We start from the raw sequence: 25300 nt of genomic DNA, 5'->3' as shown, positions 1-25300 counted from the left end.
CCATGATGAGGCACTCCAAACCAGAAGCAGAGTTATTTGCTTCTCATTTTTTTTTTAACATTTCGATTTTCTCTATGGCTCAAATTTCCTTCTGATGAATATGTATGACTTTCTCTCCACAAACTGACTTAAGTCTACAGTCAGATTTAGCTCACTTTGTTCAAAATGCTAGACTTGCTGCTTCTGAAAGTAAGGTCCATGAACAGAACACATGGTCTCCGCCCCAACCGTAAGATGACAGGGCATAACGAAGTCAGCTCATCTCTCCACATTGATGGGAAGGTGGTGTGGACATCGCCACTCACTGAGCTGAGGGAGCCTTCAGGAGAGTCAGAAAATATTTGGCCCTTGGGATTTCATCTCTCACCCTCTGAAATTCTTATCCCCCAAGCCTACTTGCCCTAGATTTGCTCTAGATTTGAGTTTGCAGAAATCAGGTTTCAGCTATATCAACTTTCAACTCCAAGAAAATATTTTCTTTCCAATTCTGACCTTTCAGTTATCTCCAAAAGACTTTAGCTGACTATCTCATACTCAAACAAAACCTAACCATTCCCTAAAATATCCTGATTGCCAGCTCCTTGCATTCCAGGCTAATGACTACTAAGTAGACAGCCAGTAGTTATAAATTCCAGTTTGCTTTGTTAGAGCCTGCAGGATAAGGACCCAGACCAGAGCTGTCAGGCACTTCATGATGGGGGCTGGCTGCACCCAAGGTGAACAAAATATACTGCACAGGCTCCCTGCCCTCCGCCTACTTAGGGAGACATGGCCTACATAGGCAAAAATTAGGGAAGGACACAATATGCTTTGTCTTATTCACTGATCATATAGACATAAGTAACATACAGAAGCTAGGAAAATAAAATTGCCAGGATATCACAAACCAATTGTGTTTGATTGTGAGATACACAAGAAAAAATGTGGCCCTGGGCTAATCTGGAGTTCGGCTCATCGAAGCCAGGATTAGAGAAGGGACAGGATGTGATGGGATGAAACTTGGAAAGGAAGCGGACACACTTTAAGTGTGGGGAAGGGGCGGGGCTCAGAGACTGAGGAATGACAGGTTGAGCACTCCCCTGGTGGCCCATGCATGCTTCATGCATGCTTAGTTGCTCAAGTTGCGTCTGACTCTTTGTGACCCCATGGGCCGTAGCCCACTAGGCTTCACTGTCCATGGGATTTCCCAGGCAAGAATATTGGAGTGGGTTGCCATTTCCTTCTCCAGGAGATGCTCCTGACCTAGGGATCAAACCCAGGTCTCCTGCACTGCAGGCGGATTCCTTACCATCTGAGCCACTAAGGAATCCCTGGTAGTCCACTGGTTAGGAATCCTCCTGCCAATGCAAGGGATACAAGTTTGGTCTTTGCTCCAGGAAGATTACATATGCCAAGGGGCAATAACCCCTTGAGCTGAGCCCTCCTGCCCTAGAGCCTGTGGTCTGCAAAACAAGAAGCCACCTCAATGAGAAGCCCTCACATTGCAGTGAAGAGTAGCCCCTGCTCTCAGCAACTAGAGAAAGCCCAATGTAACCAAACAAAAAGAAGTAAGACTGACCTGATGGGGTGAGGTCAGATGTGGAAGGGAAAGGAAGCAACTGCTGCTCTCCTGGAAATGAGGGTATACGAGATGACGGTGTTTAGGAAGATGGATCTGACAGTACAGGGCAGGTGAGTTGAATGAAAGGTATAGAGGCAGAACATCATCTCCATCAGATTTCCTTCCTGGGATGGTAGCGACCTTGCTTTTCTGGCAAATTTGGTTTCAAAAATTATATTTACAAAAACATCTGAGGCCCTCCTCTGACAACCTGCATGTGGCTGCAGCTCCCAGGTTCCGTCTAAACCCCAGCTTTGCCAATCAGTAGCTGGTGCTTATGCTGGCAGCCATGTAGCCTCCCCCGGTTCCTTGGCACTGAGGTACCCTCCTCCTTTGGGCGTTGGCACCACCTCTGCCTGGGCTTCTGGAGCCTCTCAGGGTCTGTGTGGGGCTTGCCTGTCTGAACCAGCCTGCCCTCTCTTCCCTTCTCCAAATCTTTTTCCATCTAGCGTCTCAGCACTCACTCTTGAGAGCTGGTCTTGCACTGTGTACTAGCTCTTCCCCCCAGGCAGCTCCTTGTTGCTAGAATCATCCTGCAGAGGTTGCGGCTGCAGGGTTAGAGAAGGGTATCATCTCTGACTATAAAGATTAAGTTATCGTTGTTGTTTAGTTGCTAAGTCATGTCTGACTCTTTTGAGACCCCAGTGTACTGTATCCCGCCAGGGTCCTCTGTCTATGCGAGTTTCCAGGCAGGAATACTGGAGTGGGTTGCCATACCTTCCTCCAGGGGATCTTCCCAACCCAGGGACTGAACCCGCATCTCTTGCATCTCCTGCACTGGCAGGCGTGTTCTTTATCACTAGTGCCACCTGGGAAGCCCAGACACAGTAAGCACTGTTGTCCTGTGTGGCTGGAGAACGGAGTGTTCCGCTTAATCAGATGTCCTGTAACTGGGAAATGCTGAAGTTACAATAAACACATGACTGGCTTTGGGGGAAAAGTTACCATCTTTGTTTTCAGTGTAGTCTAGAATTTGTATCAACTATCTTTCCTTCTACCATAACATCACAATAGCACCAGCAGCGAAGCGACAAACATTCCCATCCTGCTTCCAGAAGCCATGCCCAGCAGAGCAGGTGCTCAGCACAGTCAGTCGAGGGGCACAGGGAAGGATCAGCAGGGCCCCTGGGTACCCCCACACCCACCAAGCTATGGCTTTTCCCCACAACCTGCACCATGTCTCCCCAGGCATCTGCCTCGTCCCTACCTGGCTCCTCATGCCCCAGGAGGCCTGGCGCCTTTCTCCACATTCTGGGGAGCTGGCTGCCCTTTTATCCTGACTCTCTCTTGCTTTACTCCCTCTCCCCAGCCCAGAGAAACACTCTGATCCCCAGGACACAGGGAGCTGTGTCTACATAGTGTAAGCAACTTCGCCAGCCAGGACTCCTGCTGCGGGGCTCCAGGCCCAGATTGGGCCTTGTAAATGGTAACCACATCTAGCACTGGAGTCCAAATGCTCCAAAGGTCTCTGGACAAGTCAAATACCACCTCCAGCCCTGAGGCTGATAGTGCTCTGATTAATGGAACAACTGATAATAATTCACTATGTGCCGCACAACCAAGTTCAAGCACATGCTTTGCAAACTGTTCTGTATCATGACTGTTGGGGTAGTTACAGAAATCTCTAAAACCTCGTAGAACTGTACCATAAAGGTGTGTTACAAGTGGTGTGAACTGAACAAGGTCTGTAACCTAGTTAACAGTAATGTGCCTGCAATGTAGGAAACTCGGGTTTGATCCCCGGGTCAGGAAGATCCCCTGGAGAAGGAAATGGCACTTCAGTATTCTTGCCTGGAGAATTCCATGAACAGAGGAACCTAGTGGGGTACAGTCCATGAGGTTGCAAAGAGTCAGACGACTGAGTGACTAACACACACCCCAAAATCAATATCCTAATTTTGATATTGAACTTAAGCTACATAAGATGTTGTGCATAGATGCTAAGTTGCTTCAGTTGTGTCCAACTCGTTGCAACTCCATGGAATGTAGCCCAACAGGCTCCTTTGTCCATGGGGTTCTCCAGGCAAGAATACTCAAGTGGGTTCCTATGCCCTCTTCCAGGGGAGCTTCCCAACCCTGGGGATCCTGACTTCTGTGCCACCTGTGTCTCCTGCATTGGCAGGTGGATTCTTTACTACTGAGCCATCTGGGAAGCCCTTATAAGATGCTATCCAGGGACAAACTGTTGGAAGAGTTCCCAGGACCCTTATACACTTTTTCTGCAACTACCTGTGAGTCTAATTATTTTGAAAGAAAAGTGAAAAGTGAAAAAACCACTCAGAACCCCATAACCCTAATCCCCTTCAATCAAATCACTTTCACACCCCTGGGTCTGAGAGCTGATGCAATGTTTTTTTCCAGGTGACCTGGAACAGGTCCTCTGAGGCCAGCTTTCTTCTCCAACAAGGGCAGTTCAGGCACAAATGCAAAGCTTGTGCATTTCCAGAGTGACCAAGAAGAACACACCCCTGAGAATTTAGCTTTGGGAAGAGTAGATGGTTAGTTCGCCAAAAGCCACTCTCAGTCCCACTCCCATAAAACAGGGACCGGCCTCCCCAAGCAGGACCCAACAGGACTGAAGGGCAAACCTAAGGCTGGGCTTGTTCTAAAATGTCTTCCTAATCCTTGATGTCTTTGAAAGGAAGATGGGTCCAAGTCCGTATGAGTGCATTTGTATACACAGCTTAGCCCAAGGAGCCAAAAATAAAAGTTTACAAATATTAACTAAGTCAGTGATTGTCAAGACTGTAGCTAGAACTATTTCCATTTATAGGATTTACCCACCCACTGGGGACCATGAGGGGTTATGACAAACACAAACCAAGGTTTCTAAACCTCTTCAGTGCCACAGAACCCCTGCCCTCGCCAGCAGCCTGGAGCAGCCTGTGGACCCTCCTCAGAATAATAAGTGCACAAACTGAAAACATGGCATTACCCAGGAAACCGATTATAGAAACACACAGCTATCAAAATATTTCAAAATTGTGCTATGGTAATTAACACATTAAGTAAGACCTAGTGGTAAGGGATTTCCCTGGTGGTCCAGTGGCTAAGACTCCCAGTGCAGAGGGCCCAGGTTCGATTCCTGGCCAGGGTACTAGATCCCACATGCTGCAACAAAAAGTCCAGCATGCCCCTGTTGTTGTTGTTTAGTATCTAAGTCATGTCTGACTCTTTGCGACCCCATGGACTATAGCCCGACCTCTGTCTATGGGATTTTCCAGGCAAGAATACTGGAGTGGATTGCCATTTTCTTCTCCAGGGGATCTTCAGGACCCAAGGATCAAACCCAAGTCTCCTGCATTGGCAGGCGGATTCTTTACCATCTGAGTCACCAAGGAAGCCCCTCCGCATGCTGTAATGAAGATCAAAGATCCAAGTGCCGAAACTAAGACCCAGGGCAGCCAAATAATATTAAAAAATAAATATGCGGTGAGTACCACAGCCACCTTAACTTTGAAGTACCGATGAGGATAATGATACATCAAGAGGTTCAAAGTATCTGAAGTATCTCAAACATTAAAACAAAATCTCAGCAGTTCCTACTGGTGACAATCATGGTACTGCTAACATCACCAAGGTTTGCTGTCTACATTCCCAATCGAAGGAAATGCAAACTTTCAGGTAGTGAAAATAAAATGTAACTTTTTTCCATCAAAGTTTTTGGAGCCACCCTTGAATTTTGTCCATGGGTAGCCTCATGTTAAGAACCTCAGGGGTACAAAATGAAAAGATAACCTACAGAATAAGAGAAAATATTTGCAAACAACACAACTAAACAAGGTAGTAATCTCCCAAATGTATAAATAGTTTATAGGGCTTAATATAAAAAAAACGATATTTTAAATAGGCAGAAGAGCTAAACAGACTTTTCTCCAAAGAAAATATACAGGTGGTCATACAGATGGAAAGATGCTCAGCATTACAAATTATTAGAGATATACAAATCAAAAGCTACAATGAAGTATCAGCTCACACTGGTCAGAATGGCCACCATTAAAGTTGACAAGTAATAAACTGAAAAGAGGGTGTGGAGAAAAGGGAACCCACCTACACTGTAGGTGAACTGATACAGCCACTTTGGAGAACAGTATGGAGGTTCCTTAAAAAACGAGAGTTAGCACAATCCCGCAATCCCACTCCTAGGTATATACCCCGAGAAAATCATGGTTCAAAAGGATACATGCACCCCAATATTCACTGCAGCACTGTTTGCAGTAGCCAAGACACGGAAGCAACCTCAGTGCCCATCCACAGATAAATGTCCACTAACACAGAGGCTCCATCCAATGAATTTTCACACATCCACTCACACCGATGTTTAACACCACCACCTGACTCCAGCTTTTACAGATAAATGGATAAAGAAGATGGGGTACATACACACAATCAAATATTACTCAGCCATAAAAACTGTGAAAGATGTCATTTGCAGCAACATGGGAGGACCTAGAGATTATCATACCACATGAAGTCAGGCAGAGAAAGACAAATATCATATGACATCACTTACATATGGAATCTAAAATGGTACAAATGAACTTATTTTAAAAAACAGAAAAAGATCCACATACATAGAAAACAGGCTTATGGTTACCAAAGGGGAAAGGAGTGGGGAGACAGATAAATTAATAGGAGTTGGGGATTAACAGAAACACAGTACTGTATATAAAATATATTAACCACAGGATCTACTGTACAACACAAGAAACTATATTCAATATCTTGCAATAACCTATAACGGAAAAGAATACATGTACACATATACATACATATGTATATAACTGAATTATACTGAGAATCAACTACACATCAAAAAAATTCTTTAATTAAAAAATTTAAAATCCAAAAACAAACAAACAAAAAAAACAAAAAGAACCTCAGGAGTGAGCAGCTGATATATGACTTTCAGGGCCATGAAACACATTTCCTATCCACAACCCCATCATTCCCTCACCATTTACCATTTACATACATTACACATGATAATGTATGTACATTCCAAAGACATCCCACCACCAACACAGGGCCTCCATCCAATGAATTTTCACACATCCACTCAAACCAGTGTTTAACACCAGCACCTGACTCCAGCTTTTACCTGGAGCAGTGAGGCCCACCCTACATAGCTCACCTCTTCATCCAGCTTCTCACCAGCTCCTGCCACTGTGAGGAAATACACCATCTCTGGGGGAGCCTGAACGTAACCATCATACTCCAAGTGTACCCAGAACCAGGGGACCAGATGTCAGGACCCTGGCAAGTTAGTGCTAGAGGCTGAGAAATCACCAGCCCTGGGCTTCATGCTCTGTGTGATTTGAGAGTGGGAATAGATATAAAGAAAAACGATACGATCAGCTTTACAGATTAAAGGCTGAAGCTAAGGGACTTCCCTGGTGGTCCCTTTCTTTATGGTTAGCAATCCACCTTCCAATGAAGGGACAGGAGTTTAATCGCTGGTCACGGAACTAAGATCCCACCTGCCTCGGGGCAACTAAGTCTGTGCGCCACAAATACTGAGCCCTCGCTCTTCAATGAAAGATCCCACAGGCTGCAGCTAAGACACAGCCAAAAATAAATAAATATTTAAATAAATTTTTAAAAAACAGCTGCAGCTAAGGTGGAAAACTTGGGAGAGTAGTTCAAGGTTGAAGAGGTGTGTTCAGTTGCTAAGTCCGAGTCTTAATGAGCCCATGGACTGCATCACGCCAGGCTTCCCTGTCCTTCACTATGTCCCGGAGTTTGCTCAAACCCATGTCCATTGAGTCAGCTGAAGAAGTGTGCATGCTAAGTCACTCAGTCGTGTCCAACTCTTGGCAATCCCACAGACTGTAGCCCGCCAGGCTCCTCCATCCATGGCATTCTCCAGGCAAGAATACTGGAGTGGGTTGCCATGCCCTCCTCCAGGGATTATTCCCAACCCTGGGATCAAACCCATGGCAGATTCTTTACAACCAGTGGCACCTCAGAGTATGACTTTGTCTAGAGACAGGGTCTTTCCAGAGGAAATCAAGTTAACAGGAGGTCGTTGGAGTGGGTCCTAATCCAGTATGTCTGGTATCCTTCTAAAGGGGGGGTATTTAGACATGGACGCATACCCGGGGAAGCTGGGAAGACGTAGGGAGAAGACAACGTCTGGAAGCCAAGGAGAGAGGCCGGGGAGATGCTCCCTCACAGCCTCAGAAGGAACCAGCCTTGTTAACACTTTGGTTTCAGATTTCTAGTCCCCAAAACTGTGACACAATAAATTTCTGTTGTTTAAGCCAACCAGTGCGTGGCACTTTGTCACAGCTGCCCTGGCAAGTTAATAGCATTCAAAGTCACATATATGGCTTGAAAACAGGAAGGCCTTCACTCAGAGCCCACCCAACTCTGTTTCTTATGTGCCACGCATCACTGTGAAATTACGTTGTGATCAGAGTTGGTTTCTGGTCCCTGGGCAGGAAGGATGATCAACGCCAAGTCTGTCATCAAGAAGGACAGGACTGGATGATGGAGGGGCTCAGGGAATCCTGGGGTCACTGTTGGTGAACCTACCTCCAGCCCATGGGCTTTGGGGGAGCCATCAACTTACCAGGCAGAGATTGCTTTAATTTTTGATTCAAATATTCAGCGAGGAACTCTGGCCTAGAGCAGTGGTTCACAAACTTGGCTGTACAACAGAAGCTCCTGTGGAGCTTTAAGAAAATTCCACCCAAACCCGAGCCCCACCCCAGACCAGCCGAATCAAACTCTTGGGGGGTGGGGGCTGGGCCAGAGCAATTTCTAAAAGCTCCCCAGATAATTCTAATGTGTAGCCTAGGTTGAGAGCCTCTGGACCCTATGACCTTTGAAGGCCTTTCCTTCTCAGAATTCGGTGAGAGTGCACTCCGTGTTTATCTTAGTGGTTCTCAGGAGCGTGCTGGGGGTTGCCTGGGGCTGGTTTCTAGGTCCAGGCCACAGCCGCCTTTACTGGGTTTGGGTGAATGAGTAATTCTCATGAACAGTGGGACAGTGACAAAGAGGGGAGGAAATTTAAAAAGACTTTTGCCTTTTCATTAAAATATTAATTCAATAAGCTTTGGTTATGAAGCTTCTGAATATTCATTGGAAAGACTGATGTTGAAGCTGAAGCTCCAATACTGTGACCACCTGATGCGAAGAACTCATTTATTAGGAAAGACCTGAGGCTGGGAAAAACAGAGACACGAGGAGAAAGGGGCAACAGAGGATAAGATGATTGGATGGCATCATCAACTCAATGGAAATGAGTTTGAGCAAACTCCGAGAGATAGTGAAGGACAGGGAAGTCTGGCATGGTGTAGTTCATGGGGTTGCAAAAAGTCAGACATGACCTTACAATAATAAATGAAGCTCCTACATGCCACGAACTCAAAGATGAACAGAGACCAGTATCTAGACCTCCAGATGCCTAGCCTCATTCCAGAAATAAACAGAGAGCTGTTAAAGTGGGAATACCCCAGCTGAGGTGTATATGGTAGCAAGGGGTCAAGATACCACCCCTAAAGCAACAGAAGGTGACCCCAGACATGATCTTAAAGGAGAAACAAGAGTGTATTCCATGAGGTCAAAAGAGCATGGAAAGGCTTGATCCATGCTAGGCTGAAATGATTTTGTTCAGGTAGAAATAGAGAAGATAACACACCTGCAGAGACTGAGAAAATGTGAGACCACTGCTCTGCGAATCAGGGATTTAAGAAGGGGTGGCCTGGCTTGGGTAAGGCACTGCCCCACTTCCTTGTTCACTCACTGTCCACCTGGGCCCAGCTCTCTCGGTACCCACAGAGCAGCCTCCAGATCCCACGTCTGCCCGAGGCAGGGAGGTCTCTATATGATCTATGCACCAACATTTAAAAGGGAGCTCTTAATAAGTACATATTTCAGAGCTCCACAAGCTAGAGATTCTGGGCACCTGTATTAGGCATGTGAACTTACCACGGGTTCCCTGGAATTCTGATGGGTAACTCTTTTTCGTTTTGTTTTCAACTTTTTATTTTATATTGGAGTATAGTTGATCAACAATATTGTGACAGTTTCAGGTGTATAGCAAAGTGATTCAGTTATACATATACATATGTCTATTCTTTTACAAATTATTTGCCCATTTAGGTTGTTACATAACATTGAGCAGAGTTCCCTGTGCTATAGAGTAGGTCCTTGTTGGTTATCCATTTTAAATATAGCAGTGTGTACATATCCATCCTAGACTCCCTAAGAACTTCTCTTTTAATAAACACCTAGGAGTAGGGGATAAGCTTGATTCTAGACCAGCAGTTCTATAAATTTAGCATCTCTGATGGGTAATTCTTAACCTCAGGGGCACTCCTGGCTCTGAGCTCCAAACCTGTTTCTGAGGGCAGTCTGCCAGGCCTATGGTCCACCAGCTTTGCCTGCTGGGCCTGCTGACTTAGACCCTCGGCCTCCGTCTCCTACAAGGAGTGCTCACCTGGCTCCCACCTGGAAGGCTGATCCAGGAGCTGGAGTTCTCCCTGAAAGACCCAGCCAGGCCCAGGACCCCTCCAGGTCTCGTCCCTGCTCTCAGCCCAGGGTCCGGCACCACCCTAGCCAAGGGGCTGCCCCAGAGTGCAGACCCCCTGCCCAAGTTCATCACCATGAACCCTCATCCCACAGTGTGGAACTTCATTCTCAGCCTTTCACATAAGCTGCATCTGCACAAGTGCAGGAGCCCCGGGTTTGCTCCCTGGGTCAAGATCTCCTGGAGGAGGAAAAGGCTACCCACTCCAGTATTCTTGCCTGGAGAATCCCATGGACAGAGGAGCCCGGCAGGCTACAGTCCATAGGGTCACAAAGAGTCAGACACGACTGAAGCAACTGAACATGCATGCACACACGAGGATACAAATGGAGACTTGCTGTATGTCCCGTGTGCTTCATGTGTTAACAGGGCTCCCCACAAAGACCAGGATAACAGGGGTGTAGGGTTCTTTGCACATGAAAGTCATTCCTTCCCTGGCGGTCAACCATCCTGTTCCAGAAGGCAGGCATCCCAGGAGGTGGGCAAGTCCTGGGCTGGAGGGAGGGCCTGGAGCGCAGGGAACCAGCCCCACCCACCTGGGCACACCTTCCCTCACTCACAGCTCAGAACTTGACTTAGAGACCACCACCTTCAGACTGTCTTCGGTTCCTGTCTCACAAGGGCCAGTCACTTCAAGCCCTGGCACCAGAAACCAAGCACCCAAAACACATTTTATAGACTTTATTTACCCTAAAATATACCCTGCTTCCAAACCACCAAGGAACCTGGAAATTTACCAGGAAATTGGGCAACTGTAACTTCTCCTGGAGACTCTGGAATCAACACTTCATTAAATGAGAAAAATTTCTGCGAGTCAAAGCTGTCACAGTCCTCAGAAGGATGCGGACAGGGGAAGTGGGTGTTTTTTCTGAGGGCAAGGTGGTTGGCAAATCCTTAGCTAGACGGATGCTGGCATGTTCCCCAAAGTCAGCCCAGTAAAGGCATTCATACGTCTGCGAGCTGATGGAACACGTCTGTGGCACAATTCTTCACCCGGGCTTGGGGAGCCCAGACAGCCCTCGACAGCCACACCCTGTCTTACTCCAATTAAACAGGAATGATTTGTGGGTTCTCGATACAAATGACTAGCAAAGGATCTTCTGGAATAAAATTAAGCCTCTTAACTTAAAACAAACAAACAAAAAAAATGCACTGAGACATCAAAAAGATGAGCTCAAATCCACTGTCAAGAGTTTCCTGCGCACTTTTTCTTTCAACTTGTCTTTCTCCCTTGGGCGATCTCCGGCCTAAGGTTATTGTTACACACAACATTCTTTTCAACTTAGACTTCATCTGTTTCTTCCTATAACACATAATTTTGAAGCACTGGGCTAAGGGAGGCATTTTTACAATGAGCAGGAGAACAGAGTTGCAACAGATAAAAAATGTTGATGCACAGAGGCAGCTGAGAATGGGGAGGAAGAAGGCTGGGTTGATGCTGAATTGGACAAGTGCTCAGGGCTCAGCTCGATCATAATATAGTACAAAGGAAGGTAGAGGTTTTGAGTAGACTTCATTGCCATGCTTTTTTACCTCGTATCAGTGAAATGTATTGTTGTTGTTTAGTTGCTAAGTTACGTCAGACCCTTTGAGATCCCATGGACTGGATCCCACCAGGTTCTTCTCTCCATGGGACTTCCCAGGCAAGAATACTGGAGTGGGTTGTCATTTCTTTCTCCAGGGGATCTTCCCTGACCAAGGATTGAACCAATGTTTCCATTTGGCACGCACTGGCAGGCAGATTCTTTACCACAGAGCCATTTGGGAAGCCCGTGACATTTATGGGAAGATGCAGCGGATGTGGGCCACAGATCTTTAGGGAGCATGTTGGAGGACAGAGCAGTGGTGGCTGGGGAAAAAGGTGGGTGGGAGAGCATGACTACAAAGCGGTTGCAGCTCAGAGATTTTAGAGGTTTAGAACTAGCGGTGGAATTACAGGAGTCTATTTACATGAGTCTAAATGTGTTCAAAGGGGAAAATTGTTATTACTACTATGTTTTAATATGAAAAAGAAAATAATAAACAACGCCACCTCTAGATAGGGGAGAGAAGGGTAACACCCTTCCCCCGTCACATGAGAAGGTCCCCGGATCCTTCCGATCACATGTGGATACTCAGCAAAACTCTCCTCAGGGTGGCGGGCAAGCTTGGAAACCCAGCAACCCAGTGACCATCGCTAAGAGCACCAAGACCCCAGGGAAGCAGCAGAGATGCTGCAGGAGGAAGCTGGCCCCCTAAGTGGCAGATGGAGAGAGGAAGCAGAGAAGGACTTGGTGGGGCAGAAGGAAACTGGCCGACGTGGCAGGAGGACACTGCCAGAGCAGCAGGGCCGGGGGATGCCTGGTCCCGGCCCAGGCCTGCTGTGAGGGGTCCTGGAGAGGAGCCAGATGTCCCACTTCTCCCCAGGCATCCCTTTCATCAAGGCTTCCATGGGCCGTGGGCCAAGAAAGCCTGAATAAGACCTTTAATTTTCTCAGGGCTTCTCCCTTCTCGGATGGCAAAAGGCCCAGCCCCCAAACCAGTCAAGAGGGCAGGCCCCGATACGGAAGGTGGTACAATGGCCAAACTTGCCTCCCTTCCCACCCCATGAGCTCTCCAAAATGCAGGCAGCTTCCGGATGCTCATCTCAGCCTCCAGGGCTCTTTCTGCAAAGGACCTCACTGGGCACGCGCACAATGACCGACGCAAAAAGCGTGAGGAAAAGCTGAAGCAGGGCAGGCGTCTGTCTGCCCACTGGTTCCTTAGGAAACCTGAGCAGCTCAGAGTGAACCTGAGGGGCAAGGCACATCTACCCACAAAAAGGGTACAGACCGGGGTCCTGAGGGTCAGTGGCTGGTCCAGGAGCTCCAGGAGTCCAGAGTGGTTCCAAGAGAATGGGCTCCAGGGCTTCCCATAGACCATTTGAAAGGAGGCTGCAGAAGAAATACCAGAAAGAGTTTCTGGTCTCCGGCACAAGCCTCTCTACGGTTCCAGGAATCCCCTTGGCCTTATGCGGGCGCCTCCTGCTATTTATTTACACAAGGCTGAATCCCACCTTCCAGGGCGCTGCAGAGCCCTCCTCCAACACAAAGCCCGATTGTGCTTCCACCTCCTCACAGCCAACTCGGAGACAGAAACTCGCCGGAGGGAAGACAATTTGTACCAGAGATGGAGACACGCGCAGATTTAAAGGCACGGTCCTTCAATAACGGCAATCTTTCTTAGGGTGGAAAACCACCTCGGAGGAAAGACAGGAAGGTATGGCAGGGGGTTTCTGGTGCCAGGAGGCTCTCCCGCAGGTGAGCTCCGGCTATTCGGTTTTGGAGCATCTCCAAAGAGCCAGGCCTCATGGCAGGCCTGACTGAGAGAGAAATTAGCATGCTGCTCTACTCAATTATCCACTTACAGAGAGGCATGACAACATTTCATTAGAGCAGGACATGCAAATGCAAGATGCATCGAGAGTAGAAAACCCCAGAGTGCTGTGGGGTTTTTTTTACCCCCCAAAAGGAGACAAGAAACTTTATCATCTCCCCAAACTATGCTAGCCTAACCTAGAGTGATTTTGGCAATTCAGACACAATGATTTTTCTCAGGATTTGCAAGGTGGCACTTTCTCTCTGTACCCAAACCTCTCTCAGCACAGGATTTGGATAACATTATTTTTACTTTTTTTATTTTATTTGTTAATTTAGTTTTGGATGCACTGGGTCTTTGTTGCTGTGTGTGGGCTTTTTCTAGTTGCAGCAAGCTGGGACCAGTCTTTGTTGCGGTGCGAGGGCTTCTCATAGTGGTGGCTTCTCTTGCTGTCAAGCACAGGCTCACTAGTTGTGGCACACGGGCTTAGCTGCCCTGTGGCATGTGGGATCGTCCTGAACCAGGGATCAAATCCATGTCTTCTGCATTGGCAGGTGGATTCTTAACCACCAGACCAACAGGGAAGTCCCAGACTTTATTAAACAGGTTCTTTCCACAGCAAAATACATTTGAAAAGTGCTGAAACAGCCCTCAGGAAAGCTGGACCCCGGAGCTCTGGGTAGGTTTCAGCTTCCCACGGAATTTTGCAGATGGTCTTTGGGTACCAAACCCAGAAAACCAGAGAAGTCCCAGACAGAGGGCAATGGGCGCCTATATTTTAAAGCACCCATGCAAGAGGGGACAAGGCAGCAAAATGCAGCCTGTTCATTGTTCAGCTCCTGGGGTTCTGAGGCCAGGCTAAGGGAACCTCTGGGCTGATGTGGCCGCCAGCTTTCCAGCTGCTGCCCATGAAGCAGGCACTTAAATGGCAGTGTGGCTGGTTCCTTGTTTATACTTTGGATTGTTATTGTTCTTGCTCAGCCTCTAAGTCGCATCCGACCCTTTGTGACCCCATGGACTATGGGATGCCAGGCTTCCCGGTCCCTCAGTATCTCCCAGAGTGCCCAAGTTCGTGTCCATTAAATCAGTGATGCCATCCAACCATCTCATCCTCTGTCACCCGCTTCTCCTGTCCTTAATCTTTTCCAGCATCAGAGTCTCTTCCTATGAGTCAGCTACTCACATCAGGTGGCCAAAGTATTGGAGCTTCATTCTATCCAATGAATATCCAGGGTTGATTTCCTTTAGGATTGACTGGTTGGACTCCTTGCTATCTAAAGGACTTTCAAGAGTCTTCTCCAGCACCACAGTTCGAAAGCATCAGTTCTTCGGCACTCAGCCTTCCTTAGGGTCCTGCTCTCACAACAGTACATGACTACTGTATACTTTGGATACTAGAGTATGCACCTCTAACCGCCCCCTCCCCTAGGAGGCTACTCTGCACCTTGCTTACTTCCCGCAGAATGCTTGCTTTCCTCTAACACTTTGTTTTACACTTTGTTTTTAATTTGTTTTTGTCTGTGCTGTGTCTTCATTGCTGTGTGCAGTCTTTCTCTAGTTTTGGAGAGCCAGAGCTACTCTCCAGATGCAGAGCACTGACGTCTGTTGCTGTGGCTCCTGGGCTCCAGAGCTAGGGCTCAGCAGTGTGGCCCATGGGCTTAGCTGCCTGGCTGCATGTGGAATCTTCCCAGACCAAGGATCAAACCCATGTCTCCCGCATTGGCAGGTGGATTCTTAACCGAGCCACCAGGGAAGTCTCACATTCTCTCACATTCTGATCGAGATCTCCAGCTTTTCAGCCATCCCTGGAGGCACCAGGCCACACCCACTGTGCACATGTGAGTAATTACCACCAACTGCACCCCCCTCCCCCCAATCCCATCACCTCCTATGAAGCCCCAGGCCTTCCCTGAGCAGCAAAGGAAGGAGAAAAGAGGGAAAGGCAGGAAAACCAGCAGGGTCTCTCCTGTCCTGACCCATCCAGCTCCCCAGGCCCAGGCAGGCTGACTTGCCACCATCCCTCCTACTCTCCCCTGGCCCCCTCCCCCAGAAGCCTCCAAGCCAGTGCTATGGACCCAACAGGGTGCTGTGAGTCCAAAAAACCCTACAGGTTTCATAGAGTCTCAGGTTCATAGGATCAGGGCTTCTCAGAGACAATGCTCAGGCACTACAGGCCATTTCCAAACTGCAGCCTCAGAATGCAACCACTGGAAGGAGTCCCACAGGCCACCCCGTTCAGCATCTACACTGCACTGGCCATGTCCGGGCCACGTCCCCCAAACTCACAAAGCCCCTCCCACCACCACATGGCCTAGTGGGAGGTGGTGCCCTGTGGGAGGAGCCAGCAAAAGTGGGTTCTACATCAATCCCCACCCCTTGAAGGCTGAGTGGCCTCAGGCAAAGATCTTGACCTCTCTGAGCCCTGATTTCCTCCAGAGTAAAGCAGGAATAACCACTGTGCCCACCAGTAGGCTCATTCTGAGGATTAAGTGAGTTAATATATGCAATACTCCTCTGGGACACTGAACGCCCTGAAGAAAGAGACTATTACCTCTGCAAAAAAGTACTGCTCAGAAAGAAGAGAAATTCAGGTACCAGTCTTGCTATGTTTCCCTTTTTTTGGCCATGCCGTGCAGCATGTATATGCATCATGTGTGTGCGTGCTCAGTCACTTCAGTCGTGTCCAACTCTTTGCAACCCCATGGACTATAGTCCACCAGGCTCCTCTGTCCATGGAATTCTCCAGGCAAGAATACTGGAGTGGGTTACCATGCCCTTCTCCAGGGGGTCTTCCCAACCCAGGGATCGAACCCTTGGCTCCTGCATTGGCAGGCGGATTCTTGACCCACTGCGCCACCTGGGAAGCCCTTTTATATGCATGTACTCATATGACATATGCACATAGCCACATATGTTTATGAGCATGCACACACATGCACATGGTTTATTCATGTTTGATATACTATGTTGTCTGTACACCAGGGTTCTGCAGCCTCAGCATTATGAACATTTGGGGCAAGATAATTTTTTTGCTGTGAGGAACTATCCTGTACCTTTTAAGACGCTAAGTAGCATTCTTGGCCTCTACCCATGAGATGCTAGTAGTAACTCCCCGCCGCCCCCACCACCAAGTCGTAACAACCAAAAATGTCTCCAGACATTGCCAACTGTCCCCTGGGGGACAAAACTGCCCTCACTCGAGAATTAATCGTGTACACACACCCACACATTCATATGACATGTGCTTTGACAGAGTGACGAGGTAAGCAGGGTGAGAACAGAACTAAATTTCCGTGGACAGAGCCCTTGCAGTGTGCTCATGGAAACTTTACAGGGACGGCGACTGCAAACATACACAGTACTTTTGAGCTTCTTTACATCTGTAAAAACGGTTACTGTGCTCGTAAAGACTGCCCACAGACTTAATTTGGCTCAGACATACAGAGTCCCATTTAGTGCGTAAAATCACTGGGCCCCAAGGCTCCCCAGCTCCAGTCAAGAATATGCTTGGGAACTCGGCCTGGGGGAGGAGAACACAGGAGGATCCTGTGTACTCTCGCCTCACGTGCTGGCCTTGAGCTCCCTTGAGCAGGCCACTGGGGGCCTTGCCCAAGGAAGGGGGCATTTTGTCAAATGTGCAATTCCTTTTTACTTGATGCGATAGTAGACTGAACTAAATGTCTACCTGCCTGGTTTAGAAAAGCAAGGAGATGGGTGAACAAACTTGAGTATACTGACATGAGACCATATATACACACCTACCTGCCTGACTAACTGAAGTAAAAGTGAACAGTAACCATAGTGATGGGCAGAGAGGTAAAGTGGAAGAGGGGAGGTGAATGTCTGCTTTAGAGAAGGGTCTGTTTACCCCAGTGTTGAAAAACAAGACTCCTGAACTCCGTCTACTTCATTATGACTTCTTTAACATTTGTTTTTAATTTACCTGAGATCATAATCTCCACTGAGGACCACATGTGAGCCAAACTTGAACTTGAAAACCAAGCTGGGCCTTTTGTTCTGCCTGCGTTAATGAGTACACAAAGAGGCATCTGATTTCTCCCTCCCCCATGGCCTGAACACCAGCTCCCATTTATGTAACTAATAATGTGAGAGGGGGCTGCAGGCTGTCTGGGGATAATGGGCCCAGGGACAGGTATCAGGAAATGAAGGTTCCAATCCCAGCTGATTCACTATGTGCCACTGAGACAAGAGATTTCAAAGACTGAGCCTCATCTTTAAAAATATTGACAGCTTTCCTTGCTAGGTGGATGCGCTGAGGGCATTCAGTAGCATTATGAAGGTCTACCAGGATTCCAGTTATTCACACTGAAAGTGAAGACCAAGCTATGGTTCCCAAAGTGGGTTTGCTAGAGCTCTGGTCCTGTGAGATGCTATTCAGAATGAAGGGATCGACAGACCCTTCACTCATCCAACAAATATTTGTGAAGAGCCTTCTAAACGCCTGGTGCTGGGCTTCCCTGGTGGCACAGTGGCAAAGAATCCGCCTGCCAAAGCAGGAGACATGGGTTGAATCCTTGGTCAGGGAAGATCCCACAGGCTGAGGAGAAACTAAGCCCATGCACCACAACTATTGAGCCCGTGCTCTAGAGCTTGTGTGTGTGTGTGTTAGTCATTCAGTTGTGTCCGACTCTTTGCGATCCCACAGACTATAGCCCACCAGCTTCTTCTGTCCATGGACTTCTCCAGGCAAGAATACTAGAGCGGGTTGCCATTCCCTTCTCCAGGAGATCTTCCCAACCCAGGGATCGACCCGGGTCTCCTGAGTTGTAGGCCATCTGAGCTACCAGGGAAGCACTGGTCTAGAGCTTGGAAACTGCACTACTGAAGCCCACACGGTCTAGAGGCCGTGATCTGCAACAAAAAGAAGCCAGTGCAGGGAGAAGCCTGAGCACCGCAACTAGAGAGAAACCCCACTCTCCAGAGACAAGCCTGTGTAGCAACAAAGATCCAGCACAGCCAAAAATAAATAAATGAAAACACATAAACGCCTGGTGCTAGAATCCCACAGAAAACCGGCCCCTTCCCCAAGTTCTTCAGTGAGGTTAGGCTCCAAAGAAGACAGCGCCTATTGGATCACTGTGAAGTCACATATTTACCAGCAGAGCAATGTGCTGAAGTACAGGGAGCTCAGCATTTGCACCAGGGACCACATCTAAGGCTGGGAGCCAGGGACTATGAAGTGAAATGTGTGCATGGGGTGAGGGACACTGGGTGGATGGTAGTATTCCAAATACAAGGAAAGCCTTGGTCAAATAAGCCAGAGGACTCTTGCATAGCACACTCCCCCCTAAGAGACCACACCGGCATGTTAAAGTCTTGCAGAAATGAAGCAATAGTAATACCTCTTAACATCCCTAGGATGTTACTCTGGGAAATGCTGATAGAGGCTCTATTGTTCCCAAAGCCTGTAAGAAACTTCAGCATAAAACAAAAGCTCTTGTTTGTATAATTGGAAAACTACCATGTGTCCTCTCAGAACAGCCAAAATACCTTAGAGTTGCTAATGTAATTCTAAAGTATTTTCCTTGGCAAAGGCCTATGAAAACATATGGCTTCTACAACTGCTAACATACCCCCAGTATTACAGATGAAGGAATGTCCACAGCTACATACCAGTGGGAACTGTCTCCAGCACAGACATCTGCTTCATTTTTAAAAGAATGTACAGCCTTAAACTGGGATGAACTGAAGAAATCTTCACAAAAAGTAACATTAAGGGACTTCCCTGGTGGTCCAGTGGCTAACACTCCATGCTCCCAATGCAGTGGGCCAGGGTTCAATCCCTGGTCAGGGAACTAGTTCCCACATGCTGCAGCTAAAGATCCTGAGTGCCACAATGAAGATCCCAGTGCAGCCAAATGATTTTTTTTTTAAAGGAAAATTAAAAGGATCAACCACCAGTGGTCAACTTATCAAAGATCACACCCAAGACTCCCCTGGTGGTCCAGTGGTTAAGAAGCTGTCTTCCAAAGCTGTTGATGCAGGGTTGATCCCTGGTCAGGGAACTAAGATCTCACACGCTTGCAGGCAACTAAGTCTGCAAGCCACAACTAGAGAGAGCCCTTGTGCTCTAGGATGGCAGTCCCCAACCTTTTTGGCACCAGGGACCAGTTTCCTGGGAGACAATTTTTGCACCCATCCTGAATGATTTGGGGATGATTCAAGCACAGTAGGATTCGTGCTCCTATGAGAATCTAATGCCACTATTGATCTGACAGGAGGCGGAGCTCAGGTGAAAATGCTAGGGATGGGGAGCAGCTATAAACGTAGCTTCACCTGATCACCTGCTGCTCACCTGCTGTGCAGTCCAGTTCCTAATGGGCCCCTCATCCGTACCATGGCCCGAGGGTGGGGGAAACCCCTGCTCTAGAACCCACGCACTACAACTAGAGAGCCCTCATGGCTCAAATCCTGAGCCCCCGTGCCCCCGAACACTGCAACTAAGACCTGACATAATCAACCAAACAAATATAAATAAATATTTTTTAAAAAAACAAAGATCACACCTGAGCTCTTTTTGTGCCTAGCACAGCCATGGCTCAGGGTCCCAAGAAGCACCTGAAACTCATAGCAGCTCCAAAACATTGGATGCTGGATAAACTGACCAGTGTGTTTGCCCCTCAACCATCTGCCGGCCCCCACAAGCTGAGGGAATGTCTCCCCCTAATCATTTTCCTAAGGAACAGACTTAAGTGTGCCCTAACAGGAGATGAAGAAAAGAAGATTTGCATGCAGCGATTCATTAAGATCGATGGCAAAGTCCGCACAGATAAAACCTACCTGCTGGCTTTATGATGGTCATCAGCATTGATAAGACTGGAGAGAATTTTTGTTTGATCTATGACGCCAAGGGTCGCTTTGCTATTTATCATCTTACATCTGAGGAGGCCAAGTATAAATTGTGCAAAGAAAGATATTTGTGGGGACAAAAGGAATCCCTCATCTGGTAACCCAGGATGCTCGTACCATCTGTTACCCCGATCCCCTCATTAAGGTCAATGACACCATTCAGATTGACTTGGAGACTGGCAAGATTATTGATTTCATCAAATTTGACACTGGTAACCTGTGCACGGTGACTGGAGGTGCTAACCTGGGAAGAACTGGTATGATTACAAACCGGGAGAGACATCCAGGCTCTTTTTCAGTAGTTCATGTATGTGTAAGATGCAAACGGCAACAGCTTTGCCACACGGCTCTCGAACATTTTCGTTATTGGCAAAGGCAACAAACCGTGATTCTCTCTTCCCCGTGGAAAGGGTATTCGCCTTACCATTGCTGAGCAGAGAGACAAGAGACTGGCAGCCAAACAGAGTAGTGGATAAAATGATCTCTGTGTGATGTGTCTGGAAAAGTCTTTGTACTTAATTAAAGATAATACCAAATAATTAATAAAAGCAAAAAGATCATACCTGAAAGTTCTCAAAAGTGAATGATAAATTTCCCTTGTTAACCTAACAATGTCCAGGAGGAAGCCAGATTTTTGCTGTTTATTTTATTATATATGATGTGCTAAAATGAGGGAAGTGCAGTTACACAAATAACCATATAGTACAGATTTTGTGTACAAGGCACTGTGCTAGGGGCAACGGTGATCAAAAGGGAAATATGACAGCCAGGATTGCTAAGCATATGGGTTCTACAAAACCAGCAATCCAAAACTGAACACAAGTTCATACAAGGAATGGTACAATACAGAGACTAAATTTCATAGGGGCTAGGGAGACCTGAAAAGCCAAGGCCACCAAAGTTGATAAAGAGGTTACCTTAACAAAGCCCTTACTACGTACTCAGTATGTAGTACTTTGCAACCGTGAGGCAGGTCCTAGGAATATATAAAAATATGGCCTCGGCATTCAGTTGTTCAGTTTCAGCTTCAGTCTTCAGAAGACCTGTAATTCTGCCTGATGGATGAGCATGTGGTCACAGAGGTGACCAATACATCTAATTACTGTCACAATGTGAGAAACAGAGAAATGAAGCATGTTTGGATTTGCTGTCATTATCTGAACAAACCCTTTCAAAAACAGGGAGGCATTCCACCCGCAACCTGGGTGGAAATCTTGCGAGCTTTATCCAGTGAAATGCTAACAACTGGCAGAAATAGATAAGCATATATTTTATTGAAAGGATATAAGCATGAAAGATAGAAAACAATTCTAATGTACAACTAAAATTACTAAATAGGAGGATTAATTAACAACATTATTAAGAGGACATTAAAAATGGAGATCATTAGGACTTTCCTGGTGGTCCAGTGGTAAAGAATCCACTTTTCAATGCAGAGGACGTAGGTTCGATCCCTGCAGAGGGTAACTAAGATCCTACATGATAAGGTGCAACTAAACCTGCAAGTCAGCACTAGAAAGCCTGCCTGCCACAACTACTGAGCCAGCATGGTACAACTACCGAGCCAAGCATCACAACTACAGAGTCTGTGTGCCGCACGGAAAGATCCTGCAATGAGAAAGATCCCACACGCCACGACTAAGACCCCATGCAGCCAAATAAATAAATAAATACACACACACACAAAGAGAACATTACATACTTTTAGTACAAAAGAAGTGACTATGTGTTTTAAAATCACAGCTATTACATTCTACTTTCAAATTCTACAGATTAGTTAATGCACTCATAACATTAAACAGAACACCCTTTAGGAGCTTTATATGCACCCTTAGCATTCAGACTATGGTCTCTAAATAACATCTTTCACTGAAAGGAAGCAGAGATCCTAGAAATATCTGGCCCCAGGTCTACGGCAGGAAATCCACAAGATGAACCTGGAACACCATACCAGTAATCCCAGAAGCATCAAAGACTGTATACACAAAGATTGTATACACAAAAACTCAGGAACCAACTTGAAGAGGCTCCCGCTGGCTAAAGATGTATTAATTTGAGTTTCAATAAAGATAATAATTGTAAATCAGTTGAACTATACCAAATAGGTTTACATCCATGAATTTGTAACAATATTAAAAAAAAAAAAATTCAGCAGTCACTTTTGCAGGATAATAGGACAACAACTGAAACCTGGAGAAAGGATCAAACATTTAAATTGCTTCTTCCATATGATCTAGAGCAGGGGTCAGCAAACTGTTTCTGTCAAGGGCCAGATCTTTTCAGCAATGTGAGCCACTTATGGGGCTTCCCAGGTGGCACAGTGGTAAAGAATGTACCTGACAAGTGACCCAATGTGCCCTGGGTCAGGAAGATCCCCTGGAAAAGGAAATGGCAATCCACTTCAGTATTCTCACCTGGAAAATCCAGTGGACAGAGGAGTCTGGCAGGCTACAGTCTATAGGGTCATAAAGAGTCGTATATGACTTGGCGACTGAGTGAGCATACACGCAGACATGGGCCACTTATGGCCCCAGCGGCAACTGCTCAACCCAGCCGCTGCTGTGCAAAAGCAGCCACAGACAATATGCAAATGAATGGGCATGGCTGTTCCAATAAAACTTTAATTACAAAAATAAACATTGGGTTGGATTTAGCCTGTTGACTTTAGTTTGCCGATCTCTGACCTAAGGTAACTTAGTAGTTGATGAAAGGTAGGTTCTCTTTTTCAGAGAAGGCAATGGCACCCCACTCCAGTACTCTTGCCTGGAAAATCCCATGGACAAAGGAGCCTGGAAGGCTGCCATCTATGGGGTCGCACTGAGTTGGACATGACTGAAGCGACTTAGCAGCAGCAGCAGCAGCAGCTTCTCTTTTTAAAAATGTTATGGAGAAGCAATGATACAAACAGACTCTGGCCATTTTGAAACTGCTCACAGGTGATGTGGGTGATGATCATCAGTGGTTGCTAATACAGACACAGGCTGACCTGCAGTGCCTCTCCATGGAAGGCCATTTATGAAAGAGTCGTGCGAAAATAAAGTAAGAAGTAAAAGTCTATGAAAGTCAATTTACAGAACCCAAAAATTAAAAAATAAAATAAATTTTAAAAGGAGAGCGAGAACCTTGGAGCCTGATCAAGAATCTAGATCCAGCTAACGATTTTTAAGAAATACAGGAGACAGAAAAACAGGTTTAAAGACCCCTGGGGTTGCATTTAAGAAAATCTAGACAGACTAGGAGACACTCCAGTCATCAGATAAGAACCTAAAAATCCCAATTAGGAACTTCTTTACAGTCTATGAAGAACAAAGAACAAAATGTCAACTCTGCTACCTCAATATTTCACAAGATCTCAAAATCGTGAGCCGTTAAATTCTTGGTAAATCACTGATTTATCATTGATGTTGGCATAATAAAGATCATAAAAACTATGAAGAACAAACTATTATTTTTTAAAAAGGACCTAAGTCATCTTGTTCCTTCATCTCAGTATTCACAAATATGCTAAACAATTCAATAACTTACAGAGCTGAGAAATTGTTCCTGAGTTAAAATAACAAACTTTAAAATTCAACCACCACACAATTTTCATCAAAAATACAAAAATAAATAAATAAAACAAAAAATTTGGCCACAACCACAGTGATAACTGTTTCTGGTAAGAAACATCAGTGGATACTAAAACCAGTAGTTGAAAGTGATGAACAATGCTATACTTACATAGTCCCAAAGTATCTCCTCACAAGATACTGATAATCACAAACAGTAAAAATAGTAACTTTCACATTGTAAAGAAACTATCGTCCAATTAAAAATAAATTTAAAACACACATATACACACACAGTGAAAGTGAAGTCGCTCAGTCGTGCCCGACTCTTTGCGACCCCGTGGACTGTAGCCCACCAAGCTCCTCTGTCCATGGGATTCTCCAGGCAAGAATACTGGAGTGGGTTGCTATTTCCTTCTCCAGGGGATCTTCCCGAGCCAGGGATCAAACCCAGGTCTCCCGCATTGCAGGCAGACGCTTTAACCTCTGAGCCATCAGGGAAGCCCACACACAAAGAAACATTAAAACACAGTTACTTTCTTGGGTAAATCTGGTAGACCAAATCTAACCAAATGATCAAAATTAAGGGAGGCCTGGCGTGCTGCAATTCATGGGGTCGCAAAGAATCGGACACAAGTGAGCGACTGAACTGAACTGAACTGATGAATGGGAAAAATAGATGGTGCCTCTTAGGAGAAGCATTGAGAAGGACATCAATTTTGCAGTATTCTTGCCCAAAATCTATTTGAAGAAACATTAGGGGGAAAAAAGTTCAAGGTCCTACAAAATAAATGGCTTGTATTCTTAAGAAGTCAATACAAGACACAGTTCAAAAATCTGTTCTAGGGTTTTCCCTGGTGGCTCAGTGGTAAGGAATCTGCCTGCCAGTGCAAGAGACAAGGGTTGGATCCCTGGTCTGGGAAAGGATCCCACGTGCTGTGGAACAACTAAGCCTGTGCACCACAACTACAGAGCCTCTGCTTTAGAGCCCCAGAGCTACTGAAGCCCACACGTCCTAGAGCCCGTGTTCTGCAACAAGGGAGGCCACCGCAATGAGATGCCCACGCACCACAACCAAGAGCAACGCCCCCCACTCGCTGCAACTGGAGAAACGCCTGTGCAGTAACGAAGACCCAGCATGGCCATAAATAAATAAAATTATTTTTCTTTAAACTTTTCTAGTCTGAGGGAGACTAAAAATAAAATCATTTAAAAAAAAAAAGCTATTTTAGGCTGAGGGAGAGTAAAAATACATGACAACTAAGAATAGCACACAGTCTTAGGCACCTTCTGGACACCTCCCATCCCCACCAAAAATTTTTAACATTTTCTTTTACTACAAAAGCCAGGAAGACAATCAGCCAACATCTGAATAAGGTCTGTAGTTGAGACAACAGGGCTGTCTTTATG

The 25300-nt window shown here is 46.4% G+C and overlaps 1 protein-coding gene and 1 pseudogene across 1 annotated transcript in view; one reads left to right on the top strand and one right to left on the bottom strand.

Moving 5' to 3' along the window:
* TCF7L1 (transcription factor 7 like 1) overlaps positions 1-25300 on the bottom strand; it is a 191514-nt gene that overhangs the window by 152600 nt on the left and 13614 nt on the right. The gene's annotated exons all lie outside the window — the stretch shown is intronic.
* On the top strand, positions 20028-20818 carry LOC138091323 (small ribosomal subunit protein eS4-like; annotated as a pseudogene).

Source organism: Capricornis sumatraensis, chromosome 1, assembly GCF_032405125.1.
Source record: "Capricornis sumatraensis isolate serow.1 chromosome 1, serow.2, whole genome shotgun sequence".
NCBI lineage: Eukaryota > Metazoa > Chordata > Mammalia > Artiodactyla > Bovidae > Capricornis > Capricornis sumatraensis.
Note: the sequence above shows the minus strand (reverse complement) of the source record. Positions and strands in the feature narration are given on the sequence as shown.